The sequence below is a fragment of the Megascapheus bottae genome, chromosome 1 (assembly GCF_031878675.1).
Source record: "Megascapheus bottae isolate mThoBot1 chromosome 1, mThoBot2.hap1, whole genome shotgun sequence".
Classification (NCBI taxonomy): domain Eukaryota; kingdom Metazoa; phylum Chordata; class Mammalia; order Rodentia; family Geomyidae; genus Megascapheus; species Megascapheus bottae.
The window spans coordinates 45863024-45880964 of NC_143509.1; the positions used below are offsets into that span (position 1 = coordinate 45863024).

The 17941-nt window shown below is 41.7% G+C and overlaps 1 protein-coding gene across 5 annotated transcripts in view; it reads left to right on the forward strand.

Moving 5' to 3' along the window:
- St6gal1 (ST6 beta-galactoside alpha-2,6-sialyltransferase 1) overlaps positions 1-17941 on the forward strand; it is a 133180-nt gene that overhangs the window by 55167 nt on the left and 60072 nt on the right. The window lies entirely within an intron of this gene.

Below are 17941 nucleotides of genomic sequence, written 5' to 3' on the forward strand. Positions count from 1 at the left end.
ATCTTGAGTTCAAAGCTAACCTGGGCTACATAGTGAGACTGTCTCAAAAAGCAAAGCCAACAAGCAAGCAAACAAACACAAACACTTCACCAAAATCCAAAATCAACCACCACTCTTACCATGAACAAAACCAGATGAGTTATTATTGTGAATTAGGTATGATTTATTGGAAACTCAGGTGAGAAATACTGAGGAGCAAACAAAAGAAACGGAGTCAGATTTAAGAAATACTCTCACATCACAAATGCTGTGTGTGCTCTGTTCCATCTGAGTTAACACATCTCACAGGTTTATTTTAAGAGAGCAAGGTACTGGAATGGACAGGTAATCCATAACCCCCCAAGCTGAGGGGTGACTTGAATGTAGGGTAAGCAAGAAGGAAGATTTGGTTATGCTAAACTTAGCAAGGGAGAGCCAGAGAATGTGAGGGAAAGAATTATAATTACTGGCATATAGTGAGTGCATAACATAATTAACGCCCAAATGCCTCATTTTCTCCTCATAGTGACTCCAAGAGGTCACAGCTATTTTTTTTTTTCTACTTGGCAGGTGAGGACACAACTGATTGCTTGCTGCAGGTCACACATCTGGAAAGTGGTAGAGTTAGGTTTAAGCCCAGGAACTCCTATGCAGCTGGCTGAAAAATACCTCACCTGGTCAGGAAGTCCCCAGGGTTCTCATGCTGCTAACTCCCAGAGTGTCAGCCCCGACTGTCCTCCTGCCTCTGACATCTCTGATTCCCTATGGGACTCTCTACTCCACACTCTCTTTGGCAATCCAATCTCAGTATATCTCAAACTGAACTTCTGACCTCTGGCCCCAGATCTACTGGTCTCTAGTCTAGTCTCCTTTTTCATTGAAATTAATACTATCCTTCTAATAGAGTGAGCTCCAAACCTTGCAATTGATCTTGACTCTTTTCTTCTTCTCATACTCCCATTTGAAACAGCTGATATGGTTTTCAAACACATTTAAACTGGGCACTGGTGGCTTACACCTGAAATCCTAGCTTTGCAGGAGGCTGAGATCTGGTTCAAAGCCAGTGAGGGCAAAAAAGTTGTTGAGACTTTTCTCTAATTCACAAGCAAAAACCTGGAAGTGGAGGTCTGGCCCAAGTACTAGAGCACCAACAAGACTTGAGTAAAAATCTGCTTCAAGCCCCAGAATCCAGTACACAAAGAAATTAAAGCATGTGCTCTTTTAACAATTTCCTCTGCAAACACCTGGTCTAACCTATGAGCATTCTTTGCTAGGATTGCTGTGGTGGCCTCTAAGTGACTTCTAAGTCTTGTCCTTATACATGACATGAGGGATTCTGGGGACATTAAGTCTGGCTGGCTGGGTCATTCCTGTAATCATACCATTACTGGGGCTCCCCAGTTCACTCAGTAAAAGCCACAGTCCTTACCATGATTTGTGAGTCTTTTCCATTGTGTCCACTCCTTTCTGACCTTCACTTTCTGACCTTTCTGACCACTTTCTCACCATTCTTTCACTTTCTCTTGTGCTTTACCCTTCAATCAGTACCCGAGGTACATTCCTGCTCTGAGGCTCCATACATGCCCTTCCCTCTGTCTCAGCTGCTCTTCCAGGTACTGCAGGTTTATTTACTCTGGTTTATTTAAATAAATGTAAACAATAAAGAATTTAAATAAATTATTTAAATGTGTTCTTCCCAATGATGCATCTTCTGATGCCCTTGTCCAAATGGAAGTCTGACTTAGCCCATCAATTCATACTTCTCCTTTCTTATATTTTACTCCACCTTATTTCTCAGAGCACTTAGCATCTGTCTTTTAGAATGTTGCATAATTTACCTATTTGTTGCATCTATTTTTTTGCCAGTCCTGGTGCTTGAACTCAGGGCTTAGTCACTGTCCTTGGACACTTTTCGTTCAAGGCTAGTACTCTGCCACTTGAGCCATAGTGCCACTTTCAGCTTTTCCTGTGTATGTGATACCAAGGAATCAAACCCTGGGCTTCATGCAGGTTAGGCGAGTGCTCTGCTACTAGGCTATAGCTCTCAGACCCTTATTTATTTTTGTACTTATATCTCCCTCTGTTAGAGTGTGAAGCTCTAAAAGTGGTGACCTTCATCTCATTTGTTCAGTGTCCTAACCATGAAGAATTATGCTTAGCACATAATAAGTAAATACATTTAAAAGTATAAGCAAATAAGCTGAGTGCCTGTGATCCTAACTACTCAGGAGACTGAGATCTGAGGACCATGGTTTGACAAATCTGAGAGACACTTATCTGCAACTAACAAAAAAACTAGAAGTAGGAATATGGCTCAAGTGGTAGAGCAAAAAGGCCAAGTGAGAGTGCAAGGCCCTGGGTTCAAGCCCCTATTTGTGTACATGCACGCACATGTGAGCACTCAGTACACACACACACACACACACACACACACACACACGGGACAGAGAGAGTGAGAGACAGCAAGCAAGAGAGAAATACAGAAACAGATATCTTTTGGGTGAGGGTTTGAATAGGGAAATGCACAGGAAGTTGATAATAGGACTGACTGGCTTATGAAACTTCATGCAAATTATATTCAATCCAGATCAAAAGCTGCTATTCAGAACTCAATAGCAGGCTTGGTGCTATCTACCTATCTATCTACTATCTGTCCATCAACTCATCTTCTCTAAAAAAACCCCGACGTGTTGATAGTAGTAGTGCATGATAGCAGATCCACAGTAAATATTTGCTTTTTTTTTTTTTTTTTTGCTAGTCCTGGGCCTTGAGCTCAGGGCCTGAGCATTGTCCTCCGGCTTTCTCAAGGCTAGACCTCTACCACTTAAGCCACAGCACCACTTCTGGCTTTTTTCTATTATGTGGTACCGAGGAATTGAACCCCAGGCCTTTGTGCATGCTAGACAGTCACTCTACCACTAGGCCAAACTCCCAGCCCAATATTTGCTCTTTGATCTTGTGACTATTGGTTAGTTATGTTTGCTTGCCCTAACAACACAATCCTTAGTGTTCTGAGCAGCTGTATGTGGTGAGAGTTTGGTTTCCTGTTTGCAGCACAGGGAGGATATTTTTTCAGAGTTCAATCTTCTGTAGCTCATATGAGGGACTAAAATAACATTTTATTTAAGAGTTCAATGTGAATGTAAGAGAACATGAGCAGAGGTCTGTCTGGGAAAGATAGAGGAACAAGAGAGTTCCCCTATCCCAAACATTGTGCAAAGACCTCCGGACTCAGCTCAGAGGCCAGCCACAGCCACAGCCGCAGCCACAGCCACAGCCACCACATTATCCATCTTGTTGAACCATCTCCATCAAAGGAGGAGGAAGGGGAGGGAAGAGAAAGGAGGAGTTTGGAACCTGTTTAAAGTCAACCAGATTCCCCAGTGCCTAGCAAAGTGTCTCATTTTTAGGAACATCTGAAAAATATTTGTGAATGAAGGAAAACTTCAGTGACTCAATGAATTATTGAAAACCTTTTTCTCCTACAGTTCTGCCTTCAGGGACAGTGCCCAGAGTTCAAGTCCCATGACTGACAACCCCCCCCCCCAAAAAAAAAGGACTAGGTCAACTTAGGGGGAAGGAACACAGCTTTAAAAAAATTAAAGGAATAACCATAAAGCCAAAATACCTGCTAAGATAAAATATGTAAAATGTACAGCACATAATAGGACTCCAAGGGAGTCCTGGGCTTGAACTCAGGGCCTGAGCAGTGTCTTTGGGCTTTCTCAAGGCTAGAATCCTACCACTTGAGCCTCAACACCACTTCCGGCTTTTTTCTATGTATGTGGTACTGAGGAATCAAACCCGGGTCTTCATGCATGCAAGGCAAGCACTCTACCACTAGGCCAAACTCCCAGCCCTCCAAGGGAATTATTATCATTAGATCAATCTGTGCATTCTGGAACATGAGACAGAGTTCTCTTTCCCTTAGACCTTTTTGAGATTCATATTAGAAAAGCACTGATTTCCTCCTCCATCTCTTCCCCCTTGTCGTTCTCTTCTTCTCCTCTTGGCTCCTTTCTTTATTTATGCCAGAATTGGGGCTTGAACTCATAGACTCTTGCTCTTCTTCAGTTTTTTGTTTTTTAAAACACCCAGGCCCTGGGTGCTCTTTCTGTGTTCCTATTTGCTCAAGGGTAGTGCTCTACCATTTGAGCCACAACTCTACTTTTGGCTCTTGGGTAGTTCACTGAAGCTAAGAGTCCCGTGGACTTCTCTGCCCCAGAAGGATTTGAACAATGATGCTCAAGATCTCAGCCTCCTGCGTAGCTAGGATTATAGGCATGAGCCACTGGCACCCAGCTACTAAGGTGTTAATGATGTTGCTGGACCTCAGAAAAAGCATGGGTCTATGTTCCACCTTACGGGACCCTGGGAAACATTGTTGGCAAGGTGAGGAGAGAAGATGCAGAAGGCTGGAGTTTTGAATGTAGAGCTAAGGATAAAAATCTCCCCAAACTCTAGACTTGTGGGAGTGGTACTATGCCTGTGTTTTTAGGTCAGATTCTCTTCTACTAACTCTTTCCACACTGCTCTGGGGTGGCAGAAATTAGGTCCACTGTCAGCAGGTGGCTTTTTGTCCTCTTCCCCTAAGCCCCAGCATTTCCTCCTGCTGATATGTATGGTTACCTGTGGACTAGACCGCTGACTTGGGGAGACCTTTCTCCTCCCCCACGACTTAGCAAGTTCAAAAAGGAATCTGTACCTGGATCAACTTTCCTGTGTATCTATCTCCATGTTCCTGCTTGGCAAGCTGTTGAGCGACACTTCTCCTTTGTGGTTCTTGCTCCTGAATGGCCAGTCTGACTCAACTACTAAATGACCAAAACTCAGTAGAGATTTGAAGCCAGCCTAGGCAGGAAAGTCCATAAGACTCTCTCATCTCCGAATAACCACTGAAAAACCAGAAGTGGAGAATGCTAACCTTGAGTTTGCTAAAGGACAGTACCCAGGCCCTGAGTTCAAGTCCCAGTATTGGCACAAGAAAAGATTTTTTTTTGGGGGGGGGAGGACTTGGCTTATTGTTACTTGTATTTCTGTCATTTTAAACAAAAAGGTCATTTCCTGGCTGGCTATATCAAGCGTGTCAGCAGGACTGAGAGGAAGATGTAACAGTGGCTGCAGACCAGAAGTGAAATCCCACAATGCTGCAAATTTGAGAAGTTGTTTCTTGGGGTCATGGGGCAGGGCCTTCTTGCTTTCAGACAATTTAGCAGGTGTGTGTGTGTGTGTGTGTGTGTGTGTGTGTGTTGCTTTAGAAAACAAAGGGAGTGAAAGATTGTGCTATAAAGAAAGGCCTTATTTCCACATAGGGGTAGCAGTAACGTGCTGGGATGGGAAAGGATGGGCTTGGCAAATTGGAAAAAATGTGCTCAATGACTCTAGGCTTCAGCTTCCTCTGCTGTGGGAGAACAATCCACCCACAGACTCACTCAGAAGATTTAAAAGGAAGAAGTCACTCGGCACAGTACGCTGGTAAATACTGCTTACAGTGACCACGATATTTGTCACGAGGTTAGGACAGTGTTTGTGTATTGGTGTGCCTTTGCTGCCTGAGCCACTGGGCATGCATCGTTTCTGTGTGTGCCCACCGAATTACCTTCCTCTACTCACCATCTACTCGAGTGCTAGAGGCCTGGGGTAGCTTCATCTTGGAGAAGGAAAACATAGGCACAAAGTACCAAGGCCAAGCCCTGAAAAAGTTCTAAAGAGAAGGGGGAGGGAGAAAGAGAGGGAGAGGGAGAAGGAGTGGGAGAGGGAGAGTTTTAACAGTCACTGCTTAGGTGCAGATGGGAAGGGGACATGAATTAGAGTTTTCCCTGGGAAAATTTGTTTTTAGAGACATGGGACATGAGAAATAAACAGAGTGGAAGGTATAGACTACAGGCAGGACTGACCCAACCCCCTCATCCTGCAAATGATATACATTTCTTAATCTTTTGCTCCTCAATCCTTTGCAGTCTATCAAGTGCCATCACAGGTTCTCTCTCTCTCTCTTTGTCTCTCTGTCTCTCTCTTTCTGTGAGCCAGTACCAAGGCTTGAACTCAAGACTGGTGCTCTACCACTTGAGCCACATCTCCACTTCCAGCTTTTTGGTGGTTAATTGGAAGTAAGAGTCTCAGAATTTCCTGCCTGGGTTGGCCTCCAACTGTGAGCTTCAGATCTCAACCTCTGAGTGGTGAGGATTACAGATATGAGCCAGCAGTGTCTGGTATAGATGATCTCTTGAGCAGTGAACACAGGGGAAGCATTGCTCCCTCACGCACGCGCCCGCGCGTGTGTGTGTGTGTGTGTGTGTGTGTGTGTGTGTGTGTGACAAAGCTATGCTGTAGAGGACATGTGAAGGGACAGCTGAAAGAACCTTGTTAACAATGGTAGCACCTGGGATCGAACCTCATCTTCTGAGTTTACATCTACTTTCCTTTCCACTTTCTATCCCCTGTACTGAGGGGAAAACTTGGGATGTGGAAAGTGGTACTACTAACCCATTACTTCAGACAAAAATAAAATAAATACATAAAAAGCAGTCTATATGCCAGTACCCTACAGGGAGAAATAGACAAAAAAAATGACATTGGCCATTTATTTATTCTAGATTAGTGCTATCTAATTTGGGTGTGGGAGGGGGTGGAAGAGAAGCTACAAATGTGGGATATATATATGATTCAGTTTTATAGCCACACTAAAAGATAGGATATTAATCATAATTTTTTGCAAGTACCAGGGTTTTGAACTCAGTACCTTGAGTTCCTTTGGCTTATTTGCTTACTTGCAACTGGTGTTCTACTACTTGAGCTATGTCTCTAGCCTAGATTTTTGCTGGCTCATTAGAAATAGAATATCACAGACGTCCTCCCAGGCTGGCTCTCAACTTACATCTTCAGATCTCAGTCTCCTTTATAGGTAGGTACGACAGGTGTGAGCCGCTGATGCCTGGCAATCTTAATGTTTTATTGGGTTCAATATGTACAAAATATTACTTGATCATAAAAACATTATTAATCAGACTTTAAATTTTTCCCCATAGGATATCTTAGAATTCTAGTGCATATTTTTACACTGACTAACACATCTTAATTCAGGGGCTACCTGTGACTGGTGCCCTGTGTAGCACACTTGTAAGTGTTTTATGTATATGATTTCACATACCTCAATAATCCTGTGCAGATTGAGTGGAGCATTACCTAATAGCTAAGGAAATGAAGCCTATCAGTAATGTTAGTTCTGTTCATCCGGGTCAAGAAGTGAAGCTGGAAAGTGCCAGAGCTGGATTCTGACCCAGGTCTGTTGTCCCCTGCCTCCTCTGGCTGACTTGAATCCTAGAGGAAGGAGCTGTTTGATCTGGACTTGGAAGGATGGGGAGAATTGAATTGGTGGAAATGAGTGGAGGCTGGGATGTCGTGATATTACTGGAGAGGGTATGCTCTGCTGCTGGTGTTGATGCTATTGTGTGCAGATGGGAAGTGGGCTGAGAGACAAAGCAAGAGTGGCTAACTTCCCAACAATCATCTAACTTGTTTTCCAGAGGTAGCTGACAGGTCACTGGAAAGCAAAGCTAACCATTGTCTTCAAATGCATTGTGTCAAAGTAAGGAGAATCCTTTCACTGACCAGTGAGGCTCTCTGGAGAGAAGCCTCGTCTATTAGCACAACTTTCCTTTCAAAAAATCAGGTGACTAAAAAGGTTTTTGAGGGGTTGATTGAGCTCAGCTGTGCCAGAGGCAAGCCGAGTTCAAGCTGGCTCTCTCCTGAATTGAACAATAGACTTCACACGTAGGAGTGACCTATACCTTTCAAGGAAGATGGCTTCAGTCTAATGGAGGGAAAAGTGGGTTAGGTAAACTGCATGTGTGCTTGTAGGCATCCAGCTTGGTTCTGGTTATTTTTTCTTACAGCTAATTGGGAAGCAAAGATATACTTCTTTTCTGCGTTTGAATTGTGTCTTTAGGATAAATATCCCAGGCTTTGCATTTCTCACCTAGAAAGCTGTATCTTTAAATGTGTTGGCTGTCCTGAGTGATTGCTTCTGTCTTCCCATGCATGCATGATGTGTGAGTGTCCCAGTTTTGCCACCATTCACCAGCATTGGGTGTGAAAAATGTCTCCAAGTCTTGCTAAATTTAACTGATGGTTTCTGGTAAGCATTTGTATAAACTTCCTCACATGCCTTATAAAACATGGCTTATGTAACTCACGAAGGTGGCGGAAGAGGCCATAATCAGTAAAGAAGTGACTTTTTCCTTTTTTAAGAGTAAGGCTGATTAAATAGTTGTTTTTTTCCCTTAGAAACTGATCATGAAGGTCAACCTCAAAGTTCTTCAGTCTTAAAGCAGACCAAGCTGTTTCCTAAGTCCAGCTACCACTTCCCACAGTTGCACAAGATCTGGACAGAGCTCTCCATTGTGAATTGTATACAGCCAGAGGGAAGGGTGACCTTGACCTACCTGACCTGTGTGGGAACCTGCCACAGCCCTAGTTGCACAAGGCTCTGTCACAGGCTTGGGGGCCAGAGAGATGCCAGAGATGTGTGTGTGTGTGTGTGTGTGTGTGTGTGTGTGTGTGTGTGTGTGTGTGTGTGTGTGTGTGATTTTAGACAGATGATTTCATCTATCTTTATCCCATATTTATATCTTTTTAAAAAATACTATTATTTCTTTACTAGTCTGTAGAGCTGGGGATGGTTCATGGTAACATTTCCTTGCATGCATATGATGTGTTCTCCATCAGCTTTATACTCTTAATCACTCTCCCTTGTTCTTGGATTCTTTTTTAAGGAATTAAAAATTAAATTAAAATTGTTTCTTCCCATTTCTTAAAAAGTTTTGACAAGTTTCATTGTTCTATGTTCATACAGACAAACAACTTCCCTGATATTCACCTACTATCTCATTAGCTGTGCAGGTATTTCCCCTACACAATTGGAGGTGATTTTACTTTCCTGTCATTTTATTTGTTTTTCTTATTTTCAAATAGTTTTTGTGTGCAAGTATTAGGCCTTGAACTTAGGGTCTAGACACTGTCCTTTAGATTTTCTACTCAAGCCTAGAATCCCACCACTTGAGCCACAGCCTTATGTCCATCTTTTTGGTGGCTAGTTTGAGATGTGTCGCATGGATTATCCTGTTCAGGCTGGCTTTGAACTGTGACTCTTAGATCTCAGGCTTTGAAGTAGCTAAGATCATAGTATGAACTTAGCTAGTTTTTAATTTTTTTAAAGTATATATTAACTGTGCCAAGGGATTGTTTTTTATTGGAGATTAATAACAGAGTGTCTTTCTAGGATATTGCCATGAGGATTAAATGTATTAGTAGTTGAAAACTGCTAAGAATAGTTCCTGATATATGAGAACATAACAAGTATGGAAAATGCAGGTCTGTATTCACACTTTGTAGAAGTCTACTTGAGCCAAATATGCCCTTTCTAGACCATAGATTCCTCATCTGTAAAATGGGATTAAAGTATTTATCTTACAGAGTGGTTAGAGAGTTGAATGAAGTAATGTATGTAGCTTAATGTCTATGTCCAAAGGGCCCTCCATAAGTATAATGGAAAGCAAAATATGCTTTTAAATTTAGAAGTTTTTTGAAATAATCTTATTTTTAGTTCAATATTTTATTTAAAACCTTTTTTATACACAAACACTTGACAAAATCTCTCAATTAAATTTATCAGTTAAATTGGAGGAAATTTTTATTTCTTATTATTCTGAAGAGAGTTTTGTTCCCTTACATGGTCTAAGCAACAGTTCTGTTATAATTGGCTGTTAGATTTTAACCGTATTTGTAATTATAGTCTATTTTTAACCACTTTGTGGGTTTAGGGCCATAAGAAAGTAAATGAGAGGAAAAGCAACATTTTCATGTGTCTATGGCTTTTAATAAAATCATACTTTTGAGGCTAGTGAGTTCATAGTTTCGCAGAAAGAGTCACAAGAAACTGTCAGGTTCATGGAAAATATCCAGTGTTTATTTACATGCTCAACAGCAGAGATCAAAGAGTCAAGCTCCTGTAGCTCACACCTGTAATCTTAGCTACTCAGGAGGATGAGATCTAAGGACTGTGGTTGGAAGCCAGATTCTTATCTCTATTTAACCTCCAAGAAGTCAGAAGTCGAGCTGTGGCTCAAGTAGTGGAATGCTAGTCTTGAGCACCAAAAGCTGAGTGACTTGAGATCAAGTCAAGTACCAGCACACACACACACACACACACACACACACACACACACACACACACTACAGTAACTTAAAAAATGACTGAATATACAGGCATACTCACTCACTACGAGGTTTTACAAAAACAAAGACTGAGAAGGCCTTGAGAGGAGGCCCTTTCTCTTGTTCTTGTTTGTCCAACTTCTCTTTATGTCTGAGTTCAGATATGTCTCCCCAGCCAGCTGGCTCCTTTGAACTGAAGGCCACCCTGAAGCTATAATTTCTTCTTCTCCATTCCTCTCTCCTTTTCTGGAGGCCAGCACTTAGGGTAAGCTGTGATGTTGATAATGAGAGTTTGTTACCTGAATAGAAGAATGCAAGCAGCTGCTTGGGATGCTGGAAGAAGCTCTGTGCGTGATACTGACAGGTGGACCTGCAAAGGGAACAATGTGCAAAGTGAGCGTTGTCTTCTGCTCTGGCTGAGGGAATAAGGCAGTAATTAAATAAGAAAACACCAAGCTCCTGCCCTTACTCACATGACCTTATCTGCTGAGATGCACTGGCAGTTCCCTGATCTCAGCTCTTTCTGGTCACGAGGCAGCTCTGGGCCTGGGTGCTATCCCTGACTTCTTCAGCTCAAGGCTACCACCCTACTGCTTGAGTCACAGCCTTACTTCCTGTTTTCTAGTGGTTAATTGGAGATAAGAGTCTCAGGTTCCCTGATGCCCGGGCTGGCTCTGAATCTTGATCCTAAGATCTCAGCCTCCTGAGTAGCTAGGATTACAGGCGTGAGCCACCACATCTGGCCAGCTTTTCTCTTAACATCCATCTTTCTAACCTCTTGCAAAGGTATCCTGGTCTAGGACTTTGGAGGAGGAAAGTTCTGGGTGTGTCTGCTTTGATTCTCTTTTTGTTTTGGTACATTGCATCTATTTACATATAAAGAACTAACTATAGGGGCCTGAAACACGGCTAGTGGTAGAATGCTTGCTTACTTACCATGCAGGAAGCACTAGGTTCGATTCCTTGTAACCACTAGAAAAAACCTGAAGTGGTGCTGTGGCTCAAGTGGTAGAGCTTTAGTTTCAAAAAAGCCCGAGGCTTACTTACCATGCAGGAAGCACTAGGTTCGATTCCTTGTAACCACTAGAAAAAACCTGAAGTGGTGCTGTGGCTCAAGTGGTAGAGCTTTAGTTTCAAAAAAGCCCGAGGACAGTGCCCAGGCCCTGAGTTCAAGCCTCAGGGCTGGCAAAAAAAGATAAAAGAAAACTATATAAATGAATTGTTTAATATTAAAGGAATTTGGCCTACTGGGAGGGAAATAGCTTCTCATTAGAAAAGAAGTTTTTCTGAGATCAAGGCAAACAAAATAAGGGAAAATATAAGGGAAGATTGTGTGTGTGTGTGTGTGTGTGTGTGTGTGTGTGTGTGTGTGTGTTAGTATGGTTTGAACTTAGGGGTCAAACTTGACACGCAAGTCCTCTACTACTTGAGCCATGTCCATAACTTTTTTACTTTAGTCATTTTGTAGATTTTCTCCAGTGTAGGCCTCATACTTAATTCCTCCTGCCTACAACCTCTTGCTAACTCTTTAAAAATTGTATTTTATTGTCTGGATTATGTATAGAGGGGTTACAGTTACATTCTCCAGGCAGTAAGTAGATGCATTACTTCTTACACATTGATACATACCCCTTCTCATGTTTTTGTTCCCCTTTCCCTCCCTCCAGCCCTCCCAATCATCTTGTTTTCCCCCTCCTCTTCCTTCTTTCAAATAAACAAATAAATGCATATACAGGATACCAGTAACAAAGTCAGATACAATAAGAACATGAGATTAACCATAAGGGCAAAAAAGAAAAGAAATGACAGTACATTAAGAACAACAATCATACAAAGATAAACCTCTTCTTTCCATATCCTAGATATCCTTTAATTTAGTTTCATCTTTTTTTTTTTTTAACGTCTGTGGCTAGAATGGAATACTAATCTTCTCACGATCTCCACTTCTGTAGTTGGGATTACAGGCATAAACCACCATATCCAGGCCTCTACATGTTTGTTGATACACATAGACTTAAGTAAATATGTTTACTTAAGTAAATATAAACAACTCTTGTGAAGTAATGATTATGTTGATATAGCCTAGGTCTTCTAAGTTTATAGCCAAGAAAAGTTTTAGGAGAGAAGGGAACCTCCAAACCTCCCCCCGAATCCTTTTTGTCCATATAATTCAATGATAAATGACTGATTGATAACAAAATAAATGGATTTTTTTTGTGTGTGTGTGTGTGTGTGTGTGTGTGTGTGTGTGTGTGGCGGGGGAGGTTGAACTTGGCCTGGGTGCTGTCCTTGTGCTCTTCAGCTCAAGGCTACCACCCTACCCTTGGGCATGAGTGTTGTCCCTGAGCTCTACAACTCAAGGCTACCACCCTACCCTTGAGCCAAGTCCCACTTTCTGTTTTCTAGAGGTTAATTGGAGATAAGAGTCTCAGGTCCTTTTGTGCCTAGGCTGGCTTTGAACCTTGATCCTCAGATCTCAGCCTTCTGAGTAACTAGGATTACAGGCGGGAGCCACCATGCCTGGCAAAAGTTTTTTTTTTTTTTTTTTTTTTTTAAGATTCAATAAAGTGTAACTTCAGCATGATTTCAAGCACCAAAACTAAACTGGAAGTTCTCATTGTTGGTAATCTTTCTAAAATATTCTAGTTTTATTTTTCATTTTTCTTTTCTTTGTTGCCAGTCCTGAGGCTTGAACTCAAGGTCTGAAGACTGTACTTGGGTTTTTTCAAGGCTAGAGCTCTACCACTTGAGCCACAGCACCACTTCTGGCTTTTCCTATGTATGTGGTACCAAAGAATCGAACCCTGGTCTTCATGCATGCTAGACAGTGCTTCTGTTTCCTTGATAAAAATCTGACAGAAGGTGTCAAGTGTCTTCACAGAAGGTGTAAATGTTTCATTGAAAGCCCCTTGTGCTACTTGAAAGATAGTAATAACAAATACATATAAAGAATAAAATAAAAGTCATACAAATAAGACGGTACTAATACTTCCTTCTTTGGCCTGCATGCTTAGATTTGGTATTTGGTGGAATGGGCAGGTCCACAGGCATGGAGGGCATTTTTGTTTAGAGGAAAGTTGCTATTCAGTGTAGGCTTTGGAACCTTTTGCTTGAGCACTACTCAATCTCAACTAATAATAGCATTCTCTACCAAGTGCCTGCTTATGCTGTGTTGGTGGACTGGAGTTCCCATTCTATCTTATTACGTAGGTTCAGGACCAATGTAAGTCTGCTATTCCTGGCCAGCTACCGAAGCCAGGAGAATGTGGGGTAAGCTAGCAATGGCAGATGGCGTTTTGGTCACCATCACAAAGCAACAATGTGGCTTGTGCGTGCCAGGCAGCCTCAGTCTTGCCTGGAATAAAGGCACGGTTAAAGCAGATGCCTTGCTATTTTTCAGCTCTCTCTTGCCCCTAAGCAGTTTCTAGCAGTTTCTCACCTCTAACTAACTGTCTTATCAACTTCTCTCTGTGCAAAATAGTCTTTATTGGTCCAAATTGTTTAGATAGGGGCTGGGATGTGGAAAGTTCTGGGTGTGTCTGCTCCTGCTGGATTCTGGGCATTTTGGCTGGAAATGTATCTATTTCCCTCTTTACCTTGTATGCTGTGGAGATCAGAGAAGGGCCAGAGGTTTTTTTTTTGTTTTGTTTTGTTTTGTTTTTAAAATATACAAGGATACTTGACCTGAGGGTGTTATTTTAAAGTCCTGTGACTAGAAATGACAGAGCCAGAGGCACAACCCAGAACTTTTCCTCACAGAGAACCAGCTCTGGATACTGATCTTTCTCTGTGAAGGTGAACTTTTTTTTTCTTTTTCTTTTTTTTTGGTCATTCGTGGGGCTTGAATACTGGGCCTGGGCAATGTCCTTGAGCTCTTCAGTTCAAGGCTACCACCCTACTCCTGGGCCTGAGTGTTGTCCCTGAGCTCTTCAGCTCACGGCTACCACCCTATCCCTTGAGCCACAATCCCGCTTCCTGCTTTCTAGTGATTAATTGGAGAAAAGAGTCTCTTTGACTTTTGTTCCTGGGCTGGCTTTGAACCTTAGTCCTCAGATCTTAGCCTCCAGAGTAGCTAGGATTACAGGCATGAGCCACTGCACCCAGCTGAAGGTGAACTTTTATAACTGGTATGGATACTGTACCTTGAAGGAGTCCAGCTTCATGAAGAATCTCCTGCCCTTGACCCCAATGGCAAGGTAGAAAGAAAGAAAAGAGACAGTGGAAGGAGAAGATTGGGCCAAAGTAGCTGTATGTCAGGCTCTCGATAAATATAGTCATATGCATACATATATATATATGTATGCAAACATATTACCAGAAGTCTGTTATATGCAAGGGAAGATTCCAGTGATATAACTCCTTTGAACAAAAGTTTATCAGAGTGAATACCAGAAAGCTGGAACATATGTTGTGGAGAAAGTCAAGGGGAAGGGGAGAAGATGTATGGAGAGAGAAAGGACAGGTGAGTAAAGTCAGTCAATGTACATATGTGGAAATGGAATTAAGTAATTCTATTTGAGGGGATGGGGATTATGGTAAGAGGGGTGATATTTATCAAGATGCATAGTATTCACAAACTGACGTGTTGAATTGAAACTGCTTTGTATAACTATTTAAAATTAATTTTAAAATTAATTTATTTATTTTGTTGTCTGTGAGACTTGAACTCTGGGCTTGGCTGCTGTCCCTGAGCCCTCAGCTCAAGGCTACCACCCTACCCCATGAGCTACAGCACCATTTCTGTTCCCCCTGCCCCTGCGGTAGTTAATTGGAGGTAAGAGTCTCCCAGACTTTAGTGCCCGGACTGGCTTTGAACCATGATCCTCTGATCTCAGTCTCTTGAGTAGCTAGGATTACAGGCGTGAGCCACCTTGCCCATCTTTATTATTTTAAAGGTGATGTACAGAGGGGTCACAGTTACATAGTTCAGGTAATGAGTACATTTCTTCAGATGCTTCAGTGCTTGCTGTTCTTCCTTTACTCTCTCCCAGTTTTTCCCTCCAATAAAGTTATATAATTCATTCTCAACATAGTGTGTAGTGACTACCACTGCTTCATTTGTTTACCCTTTTCCCATCCATTTCTGTGCTCTTCTTCTCCTCCCAAAGACAGATAAACAAGACAGAAAAAGAAGAAAACAAAACAACAAAGAAAAAGACCCTCTTTTTCCCACTTCCTGGAGTTCATTTAGATAAATACTATTTTAAATGATCAGAGGTACTGAGGCATTGCACCTTTGTGTTACTTCCCTAAGAGTATCTGCCTTTGGGTTCACTGTGAGTGCCTAGAGTCCAGTACAGTTTATCATGTCCTGGTATTTTAGATCTAGCTCCTGCATCTGAGAGAAAACATGAGCTGTTCAGCTCTTTGAGCTTGGCTTACCTCACTTAACATGATTTGTTCGAAGTCTATCCATTTTTCTACAAATGGCAATATTTTTTTTTTTGGCAATATTCTTTCTAATGGCTGTGTAAAAGTCCACTCTACATAGGTACCACATTGGATTCTCTCATCTATTGTGGGGCATCTGGGCTGTTTCCATAGCTTGTGCGGTAAGGAACATGAATATGCAAATGTCCTTACAATATTCTGGCTTGTGATACTCTGAGGAGATACCCAGGAGTGCAGAGATTGTTTGTTTGTTTGTTTATGTTAAAAATAGGCTCTAGAGGGGTGGGAGAGGGGGGAGGGGAAATGGGGACCATGACATGTGAAAGGGTATCAATGTGTGGGAATTAATGCACCATTTATCTGGCAAATATCATGTAACCCTTCTATTAATTACAATAAAAATATATTAAAAAATAGGCCCTAGAGCAGCTAGAGAATATAGGATCATGTTTAGTAGGAGAGGGTGCTTTTCACTCATATAGGAACAACTTGTATGATCATATGGTGGCATCCCAGAGGGAAAACAACAAATACAGAATGTTTAATTATTTGGGAAGTAATTAAAGATGAGAAACCTCATCTTTTTTTCTTCTTTTTAAAAAAATTTTAATTGTAATTAATGGAAAGTTTACATTATATTCACCAGATAGGAGGTGCATTACTTCACAAACATTGATACCCTTTCTCATGTTTTTGTCCCCATTTTCCTCTCCCACCCCCGCCCCTCATCTTGTTTTCCCTCTTTCCCTATCCTATTTCAAATTCACGAATAAACATATATACACTATATCAGAAAACCAGGTGAAATACTGTAACAATATGAGATAACCAAGGGACAGCAAAAGAGATGAGAGATAACATAGTATATTAAGGACAACAAACACTCATTATATGGTTTTTGTTTCTATATCCTGGAAGTCCTTTCATTTAGCCTCATCCTTTATGGCCTTATGTATCTAGGTTTTGAACTATTGTAATCCTCTGCTAGGAGAGTCCAAGGTTTCTACTAATTATGATAAATGAGGGAAACCATTGAGCCTATGTTCCTTTGGGTCTGGCTTACTTCACTTAATATGATTTTTTCCAAGTCTTTCCATTTCCTTACAAATGGGGCAACGGCATTCTTTCTGACAGCAGCATAGAATTCCATTGTGTATAAATACCACATCTTGTTGATCCACTCATCAACTGAGGGGCATCTGGGTTGGTTCCATATCTTTGCTATGGTGAATAGTGCTGCAATGAACATTGTTGTGCTAGTGGATTTAGTATGCCCTTGTTTCTGGACGATTGGGTAAATGCCAAGTAGTGGACTTGCTGGGTCATAGGGGAGCTCTATGTTCAATCTTTTGACTAAACAGCCATACTGCTTTCCATAGTGGTTGAATGAATTTACACTCCCACCAACAGTGTAGTAATGATCCCTCCTGGCCACATCCCTGCCAGCATCTGTTGTTATTAGAGAGAAACCTCATCTTTTCTGTTTCTTTCCTTCTGAAAAATTTACCCCAAATACTTTCAAGATGATTCCAGAGGAGAAGCCAATCTTTCCCTTTCTCCTTTATGATCTTCGATCATCTATCTTTTATCTCTTTTTTTTTTTGTCCTCCCACTGCTAAGAGCCAGGACTAAGAACACAGAAATAAATGAGGTGACATCTCTCTTAGGAGCCTATAAATCTTCCACATTTTTAAAAATTGCCATCAAAGGGCTGGGAGTTTGGCCTAGTGGTAGAGCGCTTGCCTAGCATGCACGAAGACCCGGGTTCAATTCCCCAGTACCATATACATAGAAAAAAGCTGGAAGTGGTGCTGAGGCTCAAGTCGTAGAGCTCTAGCCTTGAGAAAGCCCAAGGACAGGGCTCAGGCCCTGAGCTCAAGCCCAGGACTGGCAAAAAAAAATATTGCCATCAACAATAAAGATCATTATATGGTTCTATGGGTTGTTTTTATTTAATTTTAATTTTGTGCCAGTCCTGGGGCTTGAACTTTGGCCCTTAGCACTGTCCTTGGCCATATTTTACTCAAGGTTAGCACAATGCCACTTGAGCCACATCGCCACTTGCAGCTTTTTCTGTGTACGTGGTACCTAAGAATTGAGCCCAGGGCTTTGTGCATGCTTGGCAAGCACTCTATCACTAGGCTATGCTCCTGGCCCCTGTGGGTCATTTTTTTTTTCCTTAAAAAGAAATGTATTTATGAAGGAAATGACATGATGGGTGAGATTTGTTTCCAAATAATCCTTAAATTTTCAGGAGATTGGCTTGGAGATAATAATCATTGGCTCCCTGGGGGTTTGTTGTTGGCGATCCATCTATATCCATCTTTCTAACTATTTGAGACCAATTGTCATGAAA